A 19,173-nucleotide genomic window follows, 5' to 3' on the forward strand; every position below is an offset into this window, starting at 1 on the left:
TTGTTTTAAGTATTAGGATGATAAGGGTAGGTTTCTATAAAACTTCACTTATTTAAGAAATAAATCGATTCAGTGTAAGGAGTGTTTGCAAGGATGTAAAAGTCAAGGCTTTACCAATTCATTTCAGTGTTATGTTCAGTCTTATGTTTATATCACGAAGACGGCGTGAATATGCATCCATAGAAAACGAGTCCGTCTCTTATGACAGAAAATGATTTCTCTGGGTAACTATGATAATCATGGTAAATCCTTGTAAATACTGTTTTCACTCTTTTTCCCATATGAGAAAGATACTTTTCAAGATTAATATATGTGTCATTATGGCACTTTATATGAATAAATCAATGGCAATAAATATCGACTCTTATGGAGGCGTTGAACACACTGATATGTCCTAGTCATGAGCAAGATTCTAAAGCTCTCCTTAAAGGATCCCACAATTAAAGATACATTGGACTGAGGTGAGCAAAATTGAGGCATAAGAAAACTCTGTGTGAACCTTGTGAATCTTGTATATGACTCGGAGTCTACTAGTTCGTTCAGCGTCTAAAATTCATAATTGTATCCGTTACTATCTACTCGTGGTTTATGAACTGTTTTCTTATCATGTACATTAATCTCAAGAGGTATATCTCTCGCGCACAGTAAGATTACAATTGATATTTCCACAAAAATCATAATTCAGAATACGTATCATAGTTACCCAAATGTACTATTTTCTGTTATGAGAAATCTGTCCATTTTCTGTGTTTTTACTGTTCTCTGGTAAACATTGCTAGTTTTGGCAAAATACTTGAAATCAACATATTTATATATTCTAATGAGATTTATATATAAAGTATAATACAAATCAATACATTTTAACGATGTGATGCAACTAGATACAAAATGGAATGATTTCATACTGACCAAATCCGATATCAAAGAGTTGAGCACATTTACTATCAACACTGTAGGAGAATTTGAGACTACTTACACGTTTAAATCATTAGACGTATTCCATATAGAAATAATTTCACTTGTTTCTTGTGAATTTCTTGTCCTTGATAACGTCTGGCTCCCAGTGGAATATCATCCTACTACATTGCGCTGGCATGCATAATCGAATTCTTATCATAGCCTCCTACTCTAGCTACATGTTAAACCATTATATCTTGCTTCATATCTCCGCTGAATTACGAACCATTTCAACATCTTATGTACCTTGTACCTTGATTCACTACCATTTATGATGTGCTTTATATTCATATTTCAATCTTCCACTCTGTATTGGTAACATATTATAAACGCAATCAATCCATCAGATCATCAAAGCCAACTAGAGTTTTGGAGGAACTTCAAGCTAAAGCATCACATTGGAATAATTTGGTAAAACTTTGAGGTTTTACATCCGTACACTGAAACGCTTCATATCTTGACCGAACAGTTTTTGAATTTAGAGAAACCTGTTCTCTTTATTCGAATTCTTGAGAAATGTTTTATGAGACTGATTAATTTGCTAGGTGGCCTCTGGAAGCGAGTAGAAGGACGATGCCAAATTCGAAGCGCTTGAAGGTGAAGGCGATTCACTGTATCAGAAACTGTTTCTGACGTTCAAGACAATCACTATCGTTCTCTGGGATACGGGACTTTAGTGTGCTAATTTCTAACCGTCTTATGGGTCTAATGGGTTAATCATTTTAATCGCAAGAAGTAGATTAATCTGTCGAAAAACATTTCAATGTATTGAGAAAGGAAGGAAATGGACTAAGTTTACGAGGTTCCGTTCTTCGTGCCTTTGTTATGTTCATGGATCACAAATGTGACTCAACATCTACTCATTTACGGAATCCTAGACTACGGGAAAGATAGAGACTGTAGGATACAGGTGAGAAGTGTAGTCATATTGGATCCGTGAAGTCCAGTAATTCTTCCTATACATTTTGTCAGTGGCTTCTGTTGTTCCAAAGATTTCCGAACCAAGAGATCCGAATCAGTCTTGCTTCACTCTACGAAGATTGTCTCTCACGTGCTGATGTATTTCCCTCGCTATACTGGCTACCAACACCTGTTGAACGACGGGATTCGAAACAGTTTCGCATTTCACTAGGAAGGTAGTCTTCTGGCGTCCTAGTTGAGGAGTCATCTCCATAATGTCTGCCAATCTCTTCTGCATGTAGTCGACAGAGTTGTTTCATTAAGAACTGGATTTGCCTCTCGATGCAACTCACTAGAAAAATTTCCCCTTTCGTTTTATCAGACATCCTGGCTGTCAGAATACCGGGTTGTGAAGCCTCATTCGCAGAGAGAAGGTTTTGGAATTTCTTTTTCCGTTTTGTTGCAACATTTTGGAAGTCTTGTGTACTTAGTTTACATCAAGTTATTCGGGTTGTTTCAGGCCGATGTTTCGAAGCTATGAAACAGGAATGAACCTCTGTCTCATGGAGTCGCTTTCTGTCTCTCTGAAACTTTGCTCTCGACCAGAACGAACAGTTAATATTCTCCAAACTTGTTCATCCATACAATGTCCCCGAGCCTGCTGCTAAGCACAAACCCCGAGCCCCTCCCTCAGCATACACCTGGCTCTCACATGTCCAAACCACTGACACATGTAACACCTTATCTGTTCTGGAACGAACACCAGGTGTGTGCAAGATCCCCAGTGACTTACCGTCACTCTCTCCGTGTGTCTGGCGCCTCACCCGCCCAGTCCAGGATGGCGTCTTTGTTAAGGATGTTTTGCTTGGTCACAGCGACACTTCAGGACGTTTCTTCAGTACACACACAGAGCTCCCTAGTCATGTCGTCTTTTCTGACTTTCATGTCTCTGTTGAGCTTCTTTAGAGCAAATTTCTTCCTTCCCAGCTGCTGTTTCCTTCTCTGGAACATTATTTCCAAGTTATGTACAGTTATGACTGCCTGCCTTTCGTACATAAGTTTCTAGTAATGCGTTGTCTGCTTCTTAAGTTTGCAGAAAAAGTTTATCTTTTCCCATTTCTGTGAAACACTAAACATTTTCCTGACTCTTTCTTATACGAAGTTTCCTCTGGAAGCTTGAACTTGACCACCTTACGAGAGGTTCCTGACTCCACTTGTGCCAGGTCCTTCTCCAGTAACCTGAGGTCCATCAGTCTGTCTCCCTTCGCCCAGCGAATCACTCAGCAAACGTATGTCGTCGTAAGATATCTTCACGAAATGAGTTCAAGTCAGGGAGAGAAAAGCCGGTGCCGGGTCGCCTCTCCCTGAGCTACACGACTCTAAAGGTCAAAAAATTCAGCCGACTCAGTGGCTGTTTATTTTCTTCAGTTACGATGGCACACACCGTGTCTCCCTCATGCTCGCATAACTCATTACTGCTGTGTATGAGGTCTTGTGCAACCAACCAATAAGCTCCAATGACACCATGAGGTGAAATCAGGTTCTGAGAAAGTCTGCACACATCTGTGGGCGCACCGGAACTAGCAGACATCATCTTCATTCGTACAGACAAGAGCGAGGATAGCGTAGAACAAATGTCTGTAAGTATCTAACTTCAGCGTTACTTCCACGTAGTTCCCACTCCTCCACAGATATCAGTCATGAAGGAAATGTGAAGTACGATGCTAGGAAAGGTGCGTCAAAATGAAGAGCGGATGTCATGTGTAATTAGAAGATTTTGAATCTATATGATCCTCATAGAAAAACTAATACGTTCCAGCGCTTTCATACTCGATGACGAAGATGATTTAAAAAGCAAATTTAATCAACTAAATTTGAATGTTATTAGAAAATTATGCAGGTTCAGCTATACTAACTACAGACAAAATGAAACAGAAAATCTCTATTTATAGATCATAACACCATTCGCATGCAATCTGTCGGAAAAAAAATTTGAGCACAAATTAAAACTACGAAATTAATCTCTATAATATCATTTAGTATTTAATAAAGAAAAAATGATATGGACGGAGTTATGCACGAGAACGCATATCACACCATCTACCGGCGACGAACTAATCGACTAATGCATCAGTTTTACCGTATAACGCAAGAAGAAACGTTTTAACCGTTTCCTGAAAGATACCGGAGATACACACCGCCTTCACACACACACACACACACACCATGCGCCTGTGCCCAGGTCGTGGCTGGACCGCGCCATCCTCCCGCTGTGTTTATATCATGACAAAATTTCACCCTACCATAACAATGCCTGGTCTCCCACCTGCCAACTTTCTCCTAGCGGCTCAGCTACATAACTGGGTCACTTCCTCTCCTGCTGGAGAGCTGAGGAAACAGCTGTCCAGCAAGAGTCGAGTAGGTTTATGAGAATCATGAGGTGAGGGAATACATGGTAGAATCACGAGGTGAGGGAATACATGGTAGAATCATGAGGTGAGGGAATACATGGTAGAATCATGAGGTGAGGGAATACATGGTAGAATCGTGAGGTGAGGGAATACATGGTTGAATCATGAGGTGAGGGAATACATGGTAGAATCATGAGGTGAGGGAATACATGGTAGAATCATGAGGTGAGGGAATACATGGTAGAATCATGAGGTGAGGGAATACATGGTAGAATCATGAGGTGAGGGAATACATGGTTGAATCATGAGGTGAGGGAATACATGGTAGAATCATGAGGTGAGGGAATACATGGTTGAATCATGAGGTGAGGGAATACATGGTAGAATCATGAGGTGAGGGAATACATGGTAGAATCATGAGGTGAGGGAATACATGGTAGAATCATGAGGTGAGGGAATACATGGTTGAATCATGAGGTGAGGGAATACATGGTAGGCTTAATGCTGAAAACGCTTTACACACCCTACCAGTGGAGTCCACAGATATATCTCGATCGTGTCAAAGAACATTTTAGTTCATAAGGGTCCAACGTTTCCCTGCTACTAAGCGTAGCGACGCGTTTGGACCAGTAGGACCACCTGGACGGTGGTCCAGGATAACGCCAGGACCCGTTTTTAACAAAGTGTTCCAAGGTAATTTACTAATACATACCCATCTCAAGTGTTCGTGTGGGAATGGCGGGTCAAGATTAAGGTACTAGAACTACGCCTCCTCTAATAGCTGCCATAATTTTTGTGGACTATTTAGCCAAATACCTTAATTAGATTTTATGAGCAATTCCATTATCTTTTACGCTCTCACATAACACACAGCGCAGTCTATTCTCTTATCTGCATGAACCTTTATATTCATGATCATAACTTGGCTCCATTGTTTCATAAAATTCCTCTCTGCTTCATTTTGTGTGCTTCAAGTAATATATATATATATATATATATATATATATATATATATATATATATATATATATATATATATATATATATATATATATATATATATAAGTACATATTCATTCATTTATTATGCTTTGTCGCTGTTTCCCGCGTTAGCGAGGTAGCGCAAGAAAACAGATGAAAGAATGGCACAACCCAGACACTTACACATGTATATAAATACACATCCACACACGCAATATATACATACCTATACATCTCAACGTATAAATATATATACACACACAGACATATACATATATACACATGCACACAATTCATACTGTCTCCCTTTATTCATTCCCATCGCCACCACGCCACACATGAAAATAACAACCCCCTCCCCCCAAATGTGCGCGAGGTAGCGCTAGGAAAAGACAACAAAGGCCACATTCGTTCACATTCAGTCTCTAGCTGTCATGTAACAATGTACCGAAACCACAGCTCCCTTTCCACATCCAGGCCCCACACAACATTCCATGGTTTACCCCAGACACTTCACATGCCCTGGTTCAATCCATTGACAGCACGTCGACCCCGGTATACCACATCGTTCCAATTCACTCTATTCCTTGCACGCCTTTCACCCTCCTGTATGTTCAGGCCCCGATCACACAAAATCTTTTTAACTCCATCTTTCCACCTCCAATTTGGTCTCCCACTTCTCCTCGTTCCCTCCACCTCCGACACATATATCCTCTTTGTCAATCTTTCCTCACTCATTCTCTCCATGTGACCAAACGATTTCAGCACACCCTCTTCTGCTCTCTCAACCACACTCCTTTTATTAACACACATCTCTCTTACCCTATTATTACTTACTCGATCAAACCACCTCACACCACATATTGTCCTAATCTCATTTCCACCACATCCACCCTCCTCCGCACAACTATCCATAGCCCACGCCTCGCAACCATACAACATTGTTGGAACCACTATCACTTCAAATATACCCATTTTTGCTTTCCGAGATAATGTTCTCGACTTCCACACATTCTTCAAGGCACCAGGAACTTTCGCCCCCTCTCCCACCCTATGATTCACTTCCGCTTCCATGGTTCCATCCGCTGCCAAATCCACTCCCAGATATCTAAAACACTTCACTTCCTCCAGTTTTTCTCCATTCGAACTTACCTCCCAGTTGACTTGTCCCTCAACCCTACTATACCTAATAACCTTGCTCTTATTCACATTTACTCTCAGCTTTCTTCTTTCACACACTTTACCAAACTCAGTCACCAGCTCCTGCAGATTCTCGCATAAATCAGCCACCAGCGTTGTATCATCAGCGAACAACAAGTGACTCACTTCCCAAGCTCTCTCATCCACAACAGACTTCATACTTGCCCCTCTTTCCAAAACTCTTGCATTCACCTCCCTAACTACCTCATCCATAAACAAATTAAACAACCATGAAGAAATCACACACCCCTGCCGCAAACCTACATTCACTGAAAACTAATCACTTTCCTCTATTCCTACACGTACACATGCCTTACATCCTCGATAAAAACTTTTCACTGCTTCTAACAACTTGCCTCCCACACAATATATTCTTAATACCTTCCACAGAACATCTCTATCAACTCTGGCATATGCCTTCTCCAGATCCATAAATGCTACATGCAAATCCATATGCTTTTCTAAGTATTTCTCACATGCATTCTTCAAAGCAAACACCTAATCCACACATCCTCTACCAATTTTGAAACCACACTGCTCTTCCCCAATCTGATGCTCTGTACATGCCTTCACCCTCTCACTCAATACCCTCCCATATAATTACCCAAGAATACTCAACAAACTTATACCTCTGTAATTTGAGCACTCACTCTTATCCCCTTTGCCTTTGAACAATGGCACTATGCAAGCATTCCGCTAATCCTCAGGCACCTCACCATGAGTCATACATACATTAAATAACCTTACCAACCAGTCAACAAAACAGTCATCCCCTTTTTTAATAAATTCCACTGCAATACCATCCAAACCTGCTGCCTTGCCGGCTTTCATCTTCCGCAAAGCTTTTACTACCTCTTCTCTGTTTATCAACTCATTTTCCCTAACCCTCTCACTTTCACACCACCTCGACGAAGACACGCTATATCTGCCACTCTATCATCAAACACATTCAACAAACCTTTAAAATACTCACTCCATCTTCTTCTCACATCACCACTACTTCTTATCACCTCCCCACTTGCCCCCTTCACTGAAGTTCCCATTTGTTCCTTTGTCTTACGCACTTTATTTACCTCCTTCCAAAACATCTTTTTATTCTCCCTGAAATTTGATGACACTCTCTCACCCCAACTTTCATTTGCCCTTTTTTTCACCTCTTGCACCCTTCTCTTGACCTCCAGCGTCTTTTTTTCATACATCTCCCACTCATTTGCATTATTTCCCTGCAAAAACCGTCCAAATGCCTCTCTCTTCTCTTTCACTAATAATCTTACTTCTTCATCCCACCACTCACTACCCTTTCTAATCAACCCACCTCCCACTCTTCTCATGCCACAAGCATCTTTTGCGCAATCCATCACTGATTCCCTAAATACATCCCATTCCTCCCCCACTCCCCTTACCTCCTTTGTTCTCACCTTTTTCCATTCTGTAGTCAATCTCTCTTGGTACTTCCTCACACAAGTCTCCTTCCCAAGTTCACTTACTCTCACCACTCTTATCACCCCAACATTTTCTCTTCTTTTCTGAAAACCTCTACAAATCTTCACCTTCGCCTCCACAAGAAAATGATCAGACTTCCCGCCAGTTGCACCTCTCAGCACATTAACATCCATATGTGTGTGGATGTAACGAACATGAGATAAAAGGAGAGATAGGTAGTATGCTTGAGGAAAGGAACACGGATGTTTTTGTTTTGAGTGAAACGAAGCTCAAGCGAAAAGGGGAAGAGTGGTTTGGGAATGTCATGGGAGTAAAGTTAGGGGTTAGTGAGAGGACAAGAGCAAGGGAAGGAGTAGCACTACTCCTGAAACAGGAGTGGTGGGAGTGTGTGATAGAGTGTAAGAAAGTAAACTCTAGATTGATATGGGTAAAACTGAAAGTGGATGGAGAGAGATGGGTGATTATTGGTGCATATGCACCTGGGCATGAGAAGAATGATCATGAGAGGCTAGTGTTTTGGGAGCAGCTGAGTGACTGTGTTAGTAGCTTTGATGCACGAGACCGGGTTATAGTGAAGGGTGATTTGAAAAAAAGGTGAGTAATGTGGCAGTTGAGGGAATAATCAGTGTACATGGGGTGTTCAGTGTTGTAAATGGAAATGGTGAAGAGCTTGTAGACTTATGTGCTGAAAAAGGACTGGTGATTGGGAATACCTCGTTTAAAAAGAGAGATGTACATAAGTATACGTATGTAAGTAGGAGAGATGGCCAGAGAGCGTTATTGGATTACGTATTAATTGATAGGCGCGAGAGAGACTTTTAGATGTAAATGTGCTGAGAGGTACAACTGGAGGAATGTCTGATCATTATCTTGTGGAGGCGAAGGTGAAGATTTGTAGAGGTTTCAGAGAAGAAGAGAGAATATTGGGGAGAAGTGAGTGGTGAGAGTAAGTGAGCTTGGGGAGGAGATTTGTGTGAGGAATAACCCGGGGAGACTGAGTACAGAATGGAAAAAGGTGAGAACAAAGGACGTAAGGGGAGTGGGGGAGGAATTGGATGCATTTAGGGAAGCAGTGATGGCTTGCGCAAAAGATGCTTGTGGCATGAGAAGCGTGGGAGGTGGGCAGATTAGAAAGGGTAGTGATTGGTGGGATGAAGAAGTAAGACTTTTAGTGAAAGAGAAGAGAGAGGCATTTGGACGAGTTTTGCAGGGAAATAATGCAAATGATTGGGAGATGTATAAAAGAAAGAGGCAGGAGGTCAAGACAAAGGTGAGAGAGTATCATTAAATTTCAGGGACAATAAAAAGATGTTTTGGAAGGAGGTAAATAAAATGCGTAAGACAAGGGAAAATGGGAACACTATTGAAGGGGGCTCATGGGGAGGTGATAACAAGAAGTGGTGATGTGAGAAGATGCAGTGAGTATTTCAAAGGTTTGTTGAATGTGTTTAATGACAGAGTGGCAGATATATGGGTTTTTTGTCGTGGTGGTGTGCAAAGTGAGACGGTTAGGAAAAAGAGGTAGTAAAAGCTTTGCGGAAGATGAAAGCCGGCATGGCAGCGGGTTTGGATGGTATTGCGAAGGAATTTATTAAAAAAGGGGGTGACTGTATTGTTGAATGGTTGGTAAGCTTATTTGATATATGTATGACTCATGGTGAGGTGCCTGAGGACTGGTGGAATGCTTGCATAGTGCCATTGTACAAAGGCAAAGGGGATAAGAGTGAGTGCTCAAATTACAGAGGTATAAGTTTGTTGAGTATTCCTGGGAAATTATATGGAGGGTATTGATTGAGAGGGTGAAGGCATGTACAGAGCATCAGATTAGGGAAGAGCAGTGTTATTTTAGATGGCAGAGGATGTGTGGATCAGATATTTGCTTCAAAAAAGGTATTTGAGAAATACTTAGAAAAGCAAATGGATTTGTATGTAGCATATATGGATCTGGAGAAGGCATATGATAGAGATGATAGAGATGCTCTGTGGAAGGTATTAAGAATATATGGTATGGGAGGTAAGTTGTTAGCAGCAGTGAAAAGTTTTTATCGAGAATGTGAGGCATGTGTATGTATAGGAAGAGAGGAAAGCGATTGGTTCCATGTGAATATTGGTTTGCGGCAGGGGTGCGTGATGTCTCCATGGTTGTTTAATTTGTTTAAGGATGGTGTTGTTAGGGAGGTGAATGCAAGAGTTTTGGAAAGAGGGGCAAGTATACAGTCCTGTTGTGGATGAGAGAGCTTGGGAAATGAGTCAGTTGTTGTTCACTGATGATATAGCGCTGGTGGCTGATTCGGAAGAGAGACTGCAGAAGCTGGTGACTGAGTTTGGTAAAGTGTGTGAAAGAAGAAAGCTGAGAGTAAATGTAAATAAGAGCAAGGTTATTAGGTACAGTAGGTTGAGGGACAAGTCAATTGGGAGGTAAATTTGAATGGAAAAAATCTGGAGGAAGTGAAGTGTTTTAGATATCTGAGAGTGGATTTGGCAGCGGATGGAACCATGGAAGCGGAAGTGAATCATAGGGTGGGGGAGGGTGCGAAAGTTCTGAGAGCGTTGAAATATGTGTGGAAGTCAAGAACGTTTTCTTGGAGAACAAAAGTGGGTATGTTTTTAAGGAATATTGGTTCCAACAATGTCATATGGTTGCGAGGCGTTGGCTATGGATAGTGTTGTGCGGAGGAGGGTGGATGTGCTGGAAATGAGATGTTTGAGGACAATATGTAGTGTGAGGTGGTTTGATCAAGTAAATAATAATAGGGTAAGAAAGATTTGTGGTAATAAAAAAAGTGTGGTTGAGAAAGCAGAGGAGGGTGTTTTGAAATGGTTTGGTCATATGGAGAGAATGAGTGAGGAAAGATTGACAAAGAGGATGTATGTGTCAGAGGTGGAGGGAGCGAGGAGAAGTGGTAGACCAAATTGGAGGTGGAAAGATGGAGTGAAAAAGATTTTGAGTGATCGGGGCCTGAACATGCAGGAGGCTCACGCGAAAGGCGTGCAAGGAATAGAGTGAATTGGAATGATGTGGTATACCGGGGTGGACGTGCAGTCAGTGGATTGAACCATGGCATGTGAAGCGTCTGGGGTAAACCATGGAAAGTTTTGTGGGGCCTGGATGTGGAAAGGGAGTTGTGGGTTCGGTGCATTTTTACATGACAGCTAGAGACTGAATGTGAACGAATGTGGCCTTTGTTGTCTTTTCTTAGAGCTACCTCGTGCACATTTGGGGGGAGGGGGTTGTTATTTCATGTGTGGCGGGGTGGCGACGGGAATGAGTAAAGGCAGACAGTATGAATTATGTACATGTGTATATATGTATATGTCTGTGTGTATATATATGTTTACGTCGAGATGTATAGGTATGTATAGTTGCGTGTGTGGACGTGTATGTATATACATGTGTATGTGGCTGGGTTGGGCTATTCTTTCGTCTGTTTCCATGCGCTACCTCGCTAACTCGGGAGACAGCGACAAAGCATAATGAATAAATAAATAGATAAATATAATTATGGAAAAAAGTGAGAGCAAAGCATGTAAGGGGAGTGGGGGAGGAATGGGGTGTATTTAGGGAAGCAGTGATTACTTGCGCCAAAGATGATCGTAGCATGAGAAGCGTGGGAGGTGGGCAGATTAGAAAGGGTAGTGTGTGGTGGGATGAAGAAGTAACGTTATTAGTAAAAAGAGAAGAGAGAGAGGCATTTGGACGAGTTTTACAGGGAAATCATGCAAATGACTGGGATATGTATAAAATAAAGAGGCATAAGGTCAAGAGAAAGGTGGAAGAGGTGAAAATGAAGGAAAATAAGAGTTTGGGTGAGAGAGTTTCATCAAATTTTAGGGAGAATAAAAATGTTTTGGAAGGAGGCAAGTAAAGTGCGCAAGACAAGAGAACAAATGGAAAATCATTAAAGATGGCTAAAGGGGAGGTAATAAAAGTAGTGGTGATGTGAGAAGAGATGGATCGAGTATTTCGAAGGTTTGTTGAATGTGTTAGATGATAGAGTGGCAGATATAAGGTGTTTTGGTCGAGGTTGTGTGCGAAGTCAGAGAGTTAGGGAGAATGAATTGGTAAACAGAGAAGAGGTTGTAGTAGCTTTGCGGAAGATGAAAGCCGGCAAGGCAGCGGGTTTGGATGGTATTGCAGTGGAATACATTAAAAAAAGGGGTGGCTAAGTTGTTGACTGGTTGTTAAGGATGATTGATTTATGTACGACTCATGGTGAGGTACCTGAGGATTGGGGGAATACATATATAGTGCCATTGTACAACGGCAAAGGGGATAAAGGTGAGTGCTTACTTTACAGAGGTATATGTTTGTTGAGTATTCCTGGGAAGTTATACGGAGGGTATTGACTGAGAGGGTGAAGGCATGTACAGAGCATCAGACTGGGGAAGAGCAGTGTGGTTTCAGAAGTGGTAGAGGATGTGTGGATCAGGTGTTTGCTCTGAAGAATGAATGTGAGAATACTGGATCTGGAGAAGGCATATGATAGAGTTGACAGAGATGCTCTGTGAAGGTATTAAAAATATATATGGTGTGGGAGGTAAGTTGCTCGAGGCAGCGAAAAGTTTTTATCGAGGATGTAAGGCATGTGTAAGAGTAGGAAGAGAAGAAAGTGATTCGTTCTCAGTAAATGTCGGTTTGCGGCAAGGGTGCGTGAAGTCTCCATGGTTGTTTGATTTGGTTAGGGATGGGGTTGTTAGGGAAGTGAATGCAAGTGTTTTGGAGAGAGGGGCAAGTATGCAATCTGTTGTGGATGAGAGAGCTTGGGAAGTGAGTCAGTTGTTGTTCGCTGATGATACATCGCTGGTGGCTGATTCGGGTGAAAGACTGCAGAAGCTGGTGACTGAGTTTGGTAAAGTGTGTGAAAGAAGAAATCTGAGAGGAAATGTGAATAAGAGCAAGGTTATTAGGTTCAGTAGGTATGAGGGACAAGTCAGTTGGGAGGTAGGTTTAACTGTAGAAAAACTGGAGGAAGTGAAGTGTTTTAGATATCCGGGAGTGGATTTGGCAGCGGATGATACCATGGAAGCGGAAGTGAGTCACCGGGTGGGGGAGGGTGCGAAAGTTCTGGGAACGTTGAAGAATGTGTGGAAGGCGATAACGTTATCTCGGAAAACATAAATGACTGTTTAAAAGAATAGTGCTTCTAACAATGTTGTATGGTTGCGAGACGTGGGCTATAGATGGAGTTGTACGGAGGAGGGTGGATGTGTTGGAAATGAGATGCTTGAGGACAACATGTGCTGTGGTTTGATCGAGTGAGTAATGAAAGGGTAAAAGGGATGTGTGGTAATAAAAATAGCGTGGTTCAGAGAGCAGAAGAGGGTATTTTCAAGTGGTTTGGTCGCCTAGAGAGAATGACTGAGGAAAGATTGACCAAGATGATATATGTGTCAGAGGTGGAGGGAAGGAGGAGAAGTGGGAGACTAAATTGGAGGTGGAAAGATGGAGTGAAAAGGATTCTGAGCGATCGGGGCCTGAATATGCAGGAGGGTGATAGGCATACAAGGAACAGAGTGAATTGGAACGATGTGATATACCGGGGTCGACGGGCTGTCACTTGATTGAACCAGGGCATGTGAAGTGTCTGGGGTAAACCATGGAAGATTTTGTGGGGCCTGGATGTGAAAAGGGAGCTGTGGTTTCGGTGCATTATCCATGACAGGTAGAGACTGACTGTGAACGAATTGGGCCTTTGTTGTCTTTTCCGAGCGCTACCTCGCACACATGAGGGGGTAGGGGGTTGTTATTCCATGTGTGGCGAGGTGGCGATGAGAATAAATAAAGGCAGACAATATGAATTATGTACATGTGTATATATGTATATGTTTGTGTGTGTATATATATGTATACATTGAGATGTATAGGTATGTATATTTGCGTGTGTGGACGTGTATGTATATACATGTGTATGTGGTTGGGTTGGGCCATTCTTTCGTCTGTTTCCTTGCGCTACCTTGCTAACGCGGGAGATAGGCGAATAGTTTAAAAGAAATATATATATATATATATATATATATATATATATATATATATATATATATATATATATATATATATATATATATATATATATATTAAAAAAAAAGAAAAAAAAAGAGAGGGGAGGATTTCCAGCCCCCCGCTCCCTCCCCTTTTAGTCGCCTTCTACGACACGCAGGGAATACGTGGGAGGTATTCTTAATCCCCTATCCCCAGGGGATTTTTTTTTTTTTTTTTTTTCCAAAAGGTATTAAGAATATATGGTGTGGGAGGCATGTTGTTAGAAGCAGTGAAAAGTTTTTATTGTGGATGTAAGGCATGTGTACGTGTAGGAAGAGAGGAAAGTGATTGGTTCTCAGTGAATGTAGGTTTGCGGCAGGGATGTGTGATGTCCCCATGGTTGTTTAATTTGTTTATGGATGGGGTTGTTAGGGAGGTAAATGCAAGAGTTTTGGAAAGAGGGGCAAGTATGAAGTCTGTTAGGGATGAGAGAGCTTGGGAAGTGAGTCAGTTGTTGTTCGCTGATGATACAGCGCTGGTGGCTGATTCATGTGAGAAACTGCAGAAGCTGGTGACTGAGTTTGGTAAAGTGTGTGGAGGGGGAAAGTTAAGAGTGAATGTGAATAAGAGCAAGGTTATTAGGTACAGTAGGGTTGAGGGTCAAGTCAATTGGGAGGTGAGTTTGAATGGAGAAAAACTGGAGGAAGTGAAGTGTTTTAGATATCTGGGAGTGGATCTGGCAGCGGATGGAACAATGGAAGCGGAAGTGGATCATAGGGTGGGGGAGGGGGCGAAAATTCTGGGGGCCTTGAAGAATGTGTGGAAGTCGAGAACATTATCTCGGAAAGCAAAAATGGGTATGTTTGAAGGAATAGTGGTTCCAACAATGTTGTATGGTTGCGAGGCGTGGGCTATGGATAGAGTTGTGCGCAGGAGGATGGATGTGCTGGAAATGAGATGTTTGAGGACAATGTGTGGTGTGAGGTGGTTGGATCGAGTGAGTAATGTAAGGGTAAGAGAGATGTGTGGAAATAAAAAGAGGGTGTTTTGAAGTGGTTTGGGCACATGGAGAGGATGAGTGAGGAAAGATTGACCAAGAGGATATATGTGTCGGAGGTGGAGGGAGCAAGGAGAAGAGGGAGACCAAATTGGAGGTGGAAAGATGGAGTGAAAAAGATTTTGTGTGATCGGGGCCTGAACATGCAGGAGGGTGAAAGGAGGGCAAGGAATAGAGTGAATTGGAGCGATGTGGTATACCGGGGTTGACGTGCTGTCAGTGGATTGAATCAAGGCATGTGAAGCGTCTGGGGTAAACCATGGAAAGCTGTGTAGGTATGTATATTTGCGTGTGTGGACGTATGTATATACATGTGTATGGGGGTGGGTTGGGCCATTTCTTTCGTCTGTTTCCTTGCGCTACCTCGCAAACGCGGGAGACAGCGACAAAGTATAAAAAAAAAAATATATATATATATATATATATATATATATATATATATATATATATATATATATATATATATATATATATATATATATATATATATATATCAGCCACCAGCGGTGTATCATCAGCGAACAACAACTCACTTCCCAAGCTCTCTCATCCACAACAAACTTCATACTTGCCCCTCTTTCCAAAACTCTTGCATTCACCTCCCTAACAACCCCATCCATAAACAAATTAAACAACCATGGAGACATCACACACCCCTGCCGCAAACCTACATTCACTGAGAACCAATCACTTTCCTCTCTTCCTACACGTACACATGCCTTACATCCACAATAAAAACTTTTCACTGCTTCTAACAACATGCCTCCCACACCATATATTCTTAATACCTTCCACAGAGCATCTCTATCATCTCTATCATATGCCTTCTCCAGATCCATAAATGCTACATACAAATCCATTTGCTTTTCTAAGTATTTCTCACATACATTCTTCAAAGCAAACACCTGATCCACACATCCTCTACCACTTATGAAACCACACTGGCGATGGGAATGAATAGGGGCAGACAGTGTGAATTGTGTGCATGGGTATATATGTATGTGTCTGTGTGTGTATATATATGTGTATATTGAGATGTATAGGTATGTATATTTGCGTGTGTGGGCGTGTGTGTGTGTACATTGTGTATGGGGGTGGGTTGGGCCATTTCTTTCGTCTGTTTCCTTGCGCTACCTCGCTAACGCGGGAAATGGCGAATAGTTTAAAAGAAATATATATATATATATATATATATATATATATATATATATATATATATATATATATATATATATATATATATATATATATATATATATATATATATACATATATATTAAAAAAAAAAGAAAAAAAAAAAAAACGAGAGGGGAGGATTTCCAGCCCCCCGCTCCCTCCCCTTTTAGTCGCCTTCTACGACACGCAGGGAATACGTGGGAAGTATTCTTAATCCCCTATCCCCAGGGGATCTTTTTTTTTTTTTCTTTTTTTCCAAAAGAAGGAACAGAGGGGGCCAGGTGAGGATATTCCAAAAAAGGCCCAGTCCTCTGTTCCTAACGCTACCTCGCTAACGCGGGAAATGGCGAATAGTTTAAAAGAAGAAGAAAGATATATATATATATACATATATATATATATATATATATATATATATATATATATATATATATATATATATATATATATATATTTTGCTTTGTCGCTGTCTCCCGCGTTTGCGAGGTAGCGCAAGGAAACAGATGAAAGAAATGGCCCATCCCACCCCCATACACATGTATATACATACGTCCACACACGCAAATATACATACCTACACAGCTTTCCATGGTTTACCCCAGACGCTTCACATGCCTTGATTCAATCCACTGACAGCACGTCAACCCCGGTATACCACATCGCTCCAATTCACTCTATTCCTTGCCCTCCTTTCACCCTCCTGCATGTACAGGCCCCGATCACACAAAATCTTTTTCACTCCATCTTTCCACCTCCAATTTGGTCTCCCTTTTCTCCTCGTTCCCTCCACCTCCAACACATATATCCTCTTGGTCAATCTTTCCTCACTCATTCTCTCCATGTGCCCAAACCACTTCAAAACACCCTCTTCTGCTCTCTCAACCACGCTCTTTTTATTTCCACACATCTCTCTTACCCTTACGTTACTTCCTCGATCAAACCACCTCACACCACACATTGTCCTGAAACATCTCATTTCCAGCACATCCATCCTCCTGCGCACCACTCTATCCATAGCCCACGCCTCGCAACCATATAACATTGTTGGAACCACTATTCCTTCAAACATATATATATATATATATATATATATATATATATATATATATATATATATATATATGTATATATATATATATATATATATATATATATATATATATATATATATATATATATATATATATATATATATATATATATATATATATATATATATATATATATATATATATATATATATATATATATATATATATATATATATATATATATATATATATATATATATATATATATATATATATATATATATATGTATGTCGTAGAAGGCGACTAGAGGGGACGGGAGCGGGGTGCCAGAAATCCTCCCCTCCTTGTATTTTTTAACTTTCTAAAATGGGAAACAGAAGAAGGAGTCACGCGGGGAGTGCTCATCCTCCTCGAAGGCTCACACTTGGGTGTCTAAATGTGTGTGGATGTAACCAAGATGTGAAAAAAGGAGAGATAGGTAGTATGTTTGAGGAAAGGAACCTGGATGTTTTGGCTCTGAGTGAAACGAAGCTCAAGGGTAAAGGGGAAGAGTGGTTTGGGAATGTCTTGGGAGTAAAGTCAGGGGTTAGTGAGAGGACAAGAGCAAGGGAAGGAGTAGCAGTACTCCTGAAACAGGAGTTGTGGGAGTATGTGATAGAATATAAGAAAGTAAATTCTCGATTAAGATGGGTAAAACTGAAAGTTGATGGAGAGAGATGGGTGATTATTGGTGCATATGCACCTGGGCATGAGAAGAAAGATCATGAGAGGCAAGTGTTTGGGAGCAGCTGAATGAGTGTGTTAGTGGTTTTGATGCACGAGACCGGGTTATAGTGATGGGTGATTAGAATGCAAAGGTGAGTAATGTGGCAGTTGAGGAAATAATTGGTATACATGGGATGTTCAGTGTTGTAAATGGAAATGGTGAAGAGCTTGTAGATTTATGTGCTGAAAAAGGACTGGTGATTGGGAATACCTGGTTTAAAAAGCGAGATATACATAAGTATACGTATGCAAGTAGGAGAGATGGCCAGAGAGCGTTATTGGATTACGTGTTAATTGACAGGCGCGCGAAAGAGTGACTTTTGGATATTAATGTGCTGAGAGGTGCAACTGGAGGGATGTCTGATCATTATTTTGTGGAGGCTAAAGTGAAGATTTGTATGAGTTTTCAGAAAAGAAGAGTGAATGTTGCGGTGAAGAGAGTGGTGAGAGTAAGTGAGCTTGGGAAGGAGACTTGTGTGAGGAAGTACCAGGAGAGACTGAGTACAGAATGGAAAAAGGTGAGAACAATGGAAGTAAGGGGAGTGGGGGAGGAATGGGATGTATTTAGGGAATCAGTGATGGATTGCGCAAAAGATGCTTGCGGCATGAGAAGAGTGGGAGGTGGGTTGATTAGAAAGGGTAGTGAGTGGTGGGATGAAGATGTAAGAGTATTAGTGAAAGAGAAGAGAGAGGCATTTGGACGATTTTTGCAGGGAAAAAATGCAATTGAGTGAGAGATGTATAAAAGAAAGAGACAGGAGGTCAAGAGAAAGGTGCAAGAGGTGAAAAAGAGGGCAAATGAGAGTTGGGGTGAGAGAGTATCATTAAATTTTAGGGAGAATAAAAAGATGTTCTGGAAGGAGGTAAATAAAGTGCGTAAGACAAGGGAGCAAATGGGAACTTCAGTGAAGGGCGCAAATGGGGAGGTGATAACAAGTAGTGGTGATGTGAGAAGGAGATGGAGTGAGTATTTAGAAGGTTTGTTGAATGTGTTTGATGATAGAGTGACAGATATAGGGTGTTTTGGTCGAGGTGGTGTGCAAAGTGAGAGGGTTAGGGAAAATGATTTGGTAAACAGAGAAGAGGTAGTAAAAGCTTTGCGGAAGATGAAAGCCGGCAAGGCAGCAGGTTTGGATGGTATTGCAGTGGAATTTATTAAAAAAGGGGGTGACTGTATTATTGACTGGTTGGTAAGGTTATTTAATGTATGTATGACTCATGGTGAGGTGCCTGAGGATTGGCGGAATGCGTGCATAGTGCCATTGTACAAA

This window comes from Panulirus ornatus, chromosome 25 (genome assembly GCF_036320965.1).
Source record: "Panulirus ornatus isolate Po-2019 chromosome 25, ASM3632096v1, whole genome shotgun sequence".
Classification (NCBI taxonomy): Eukaryota; Metazoa; Arthropoda; class Malacostraca; order Decapoda; family Palinuridae; genus Panulirus; species Panulirus ornatus.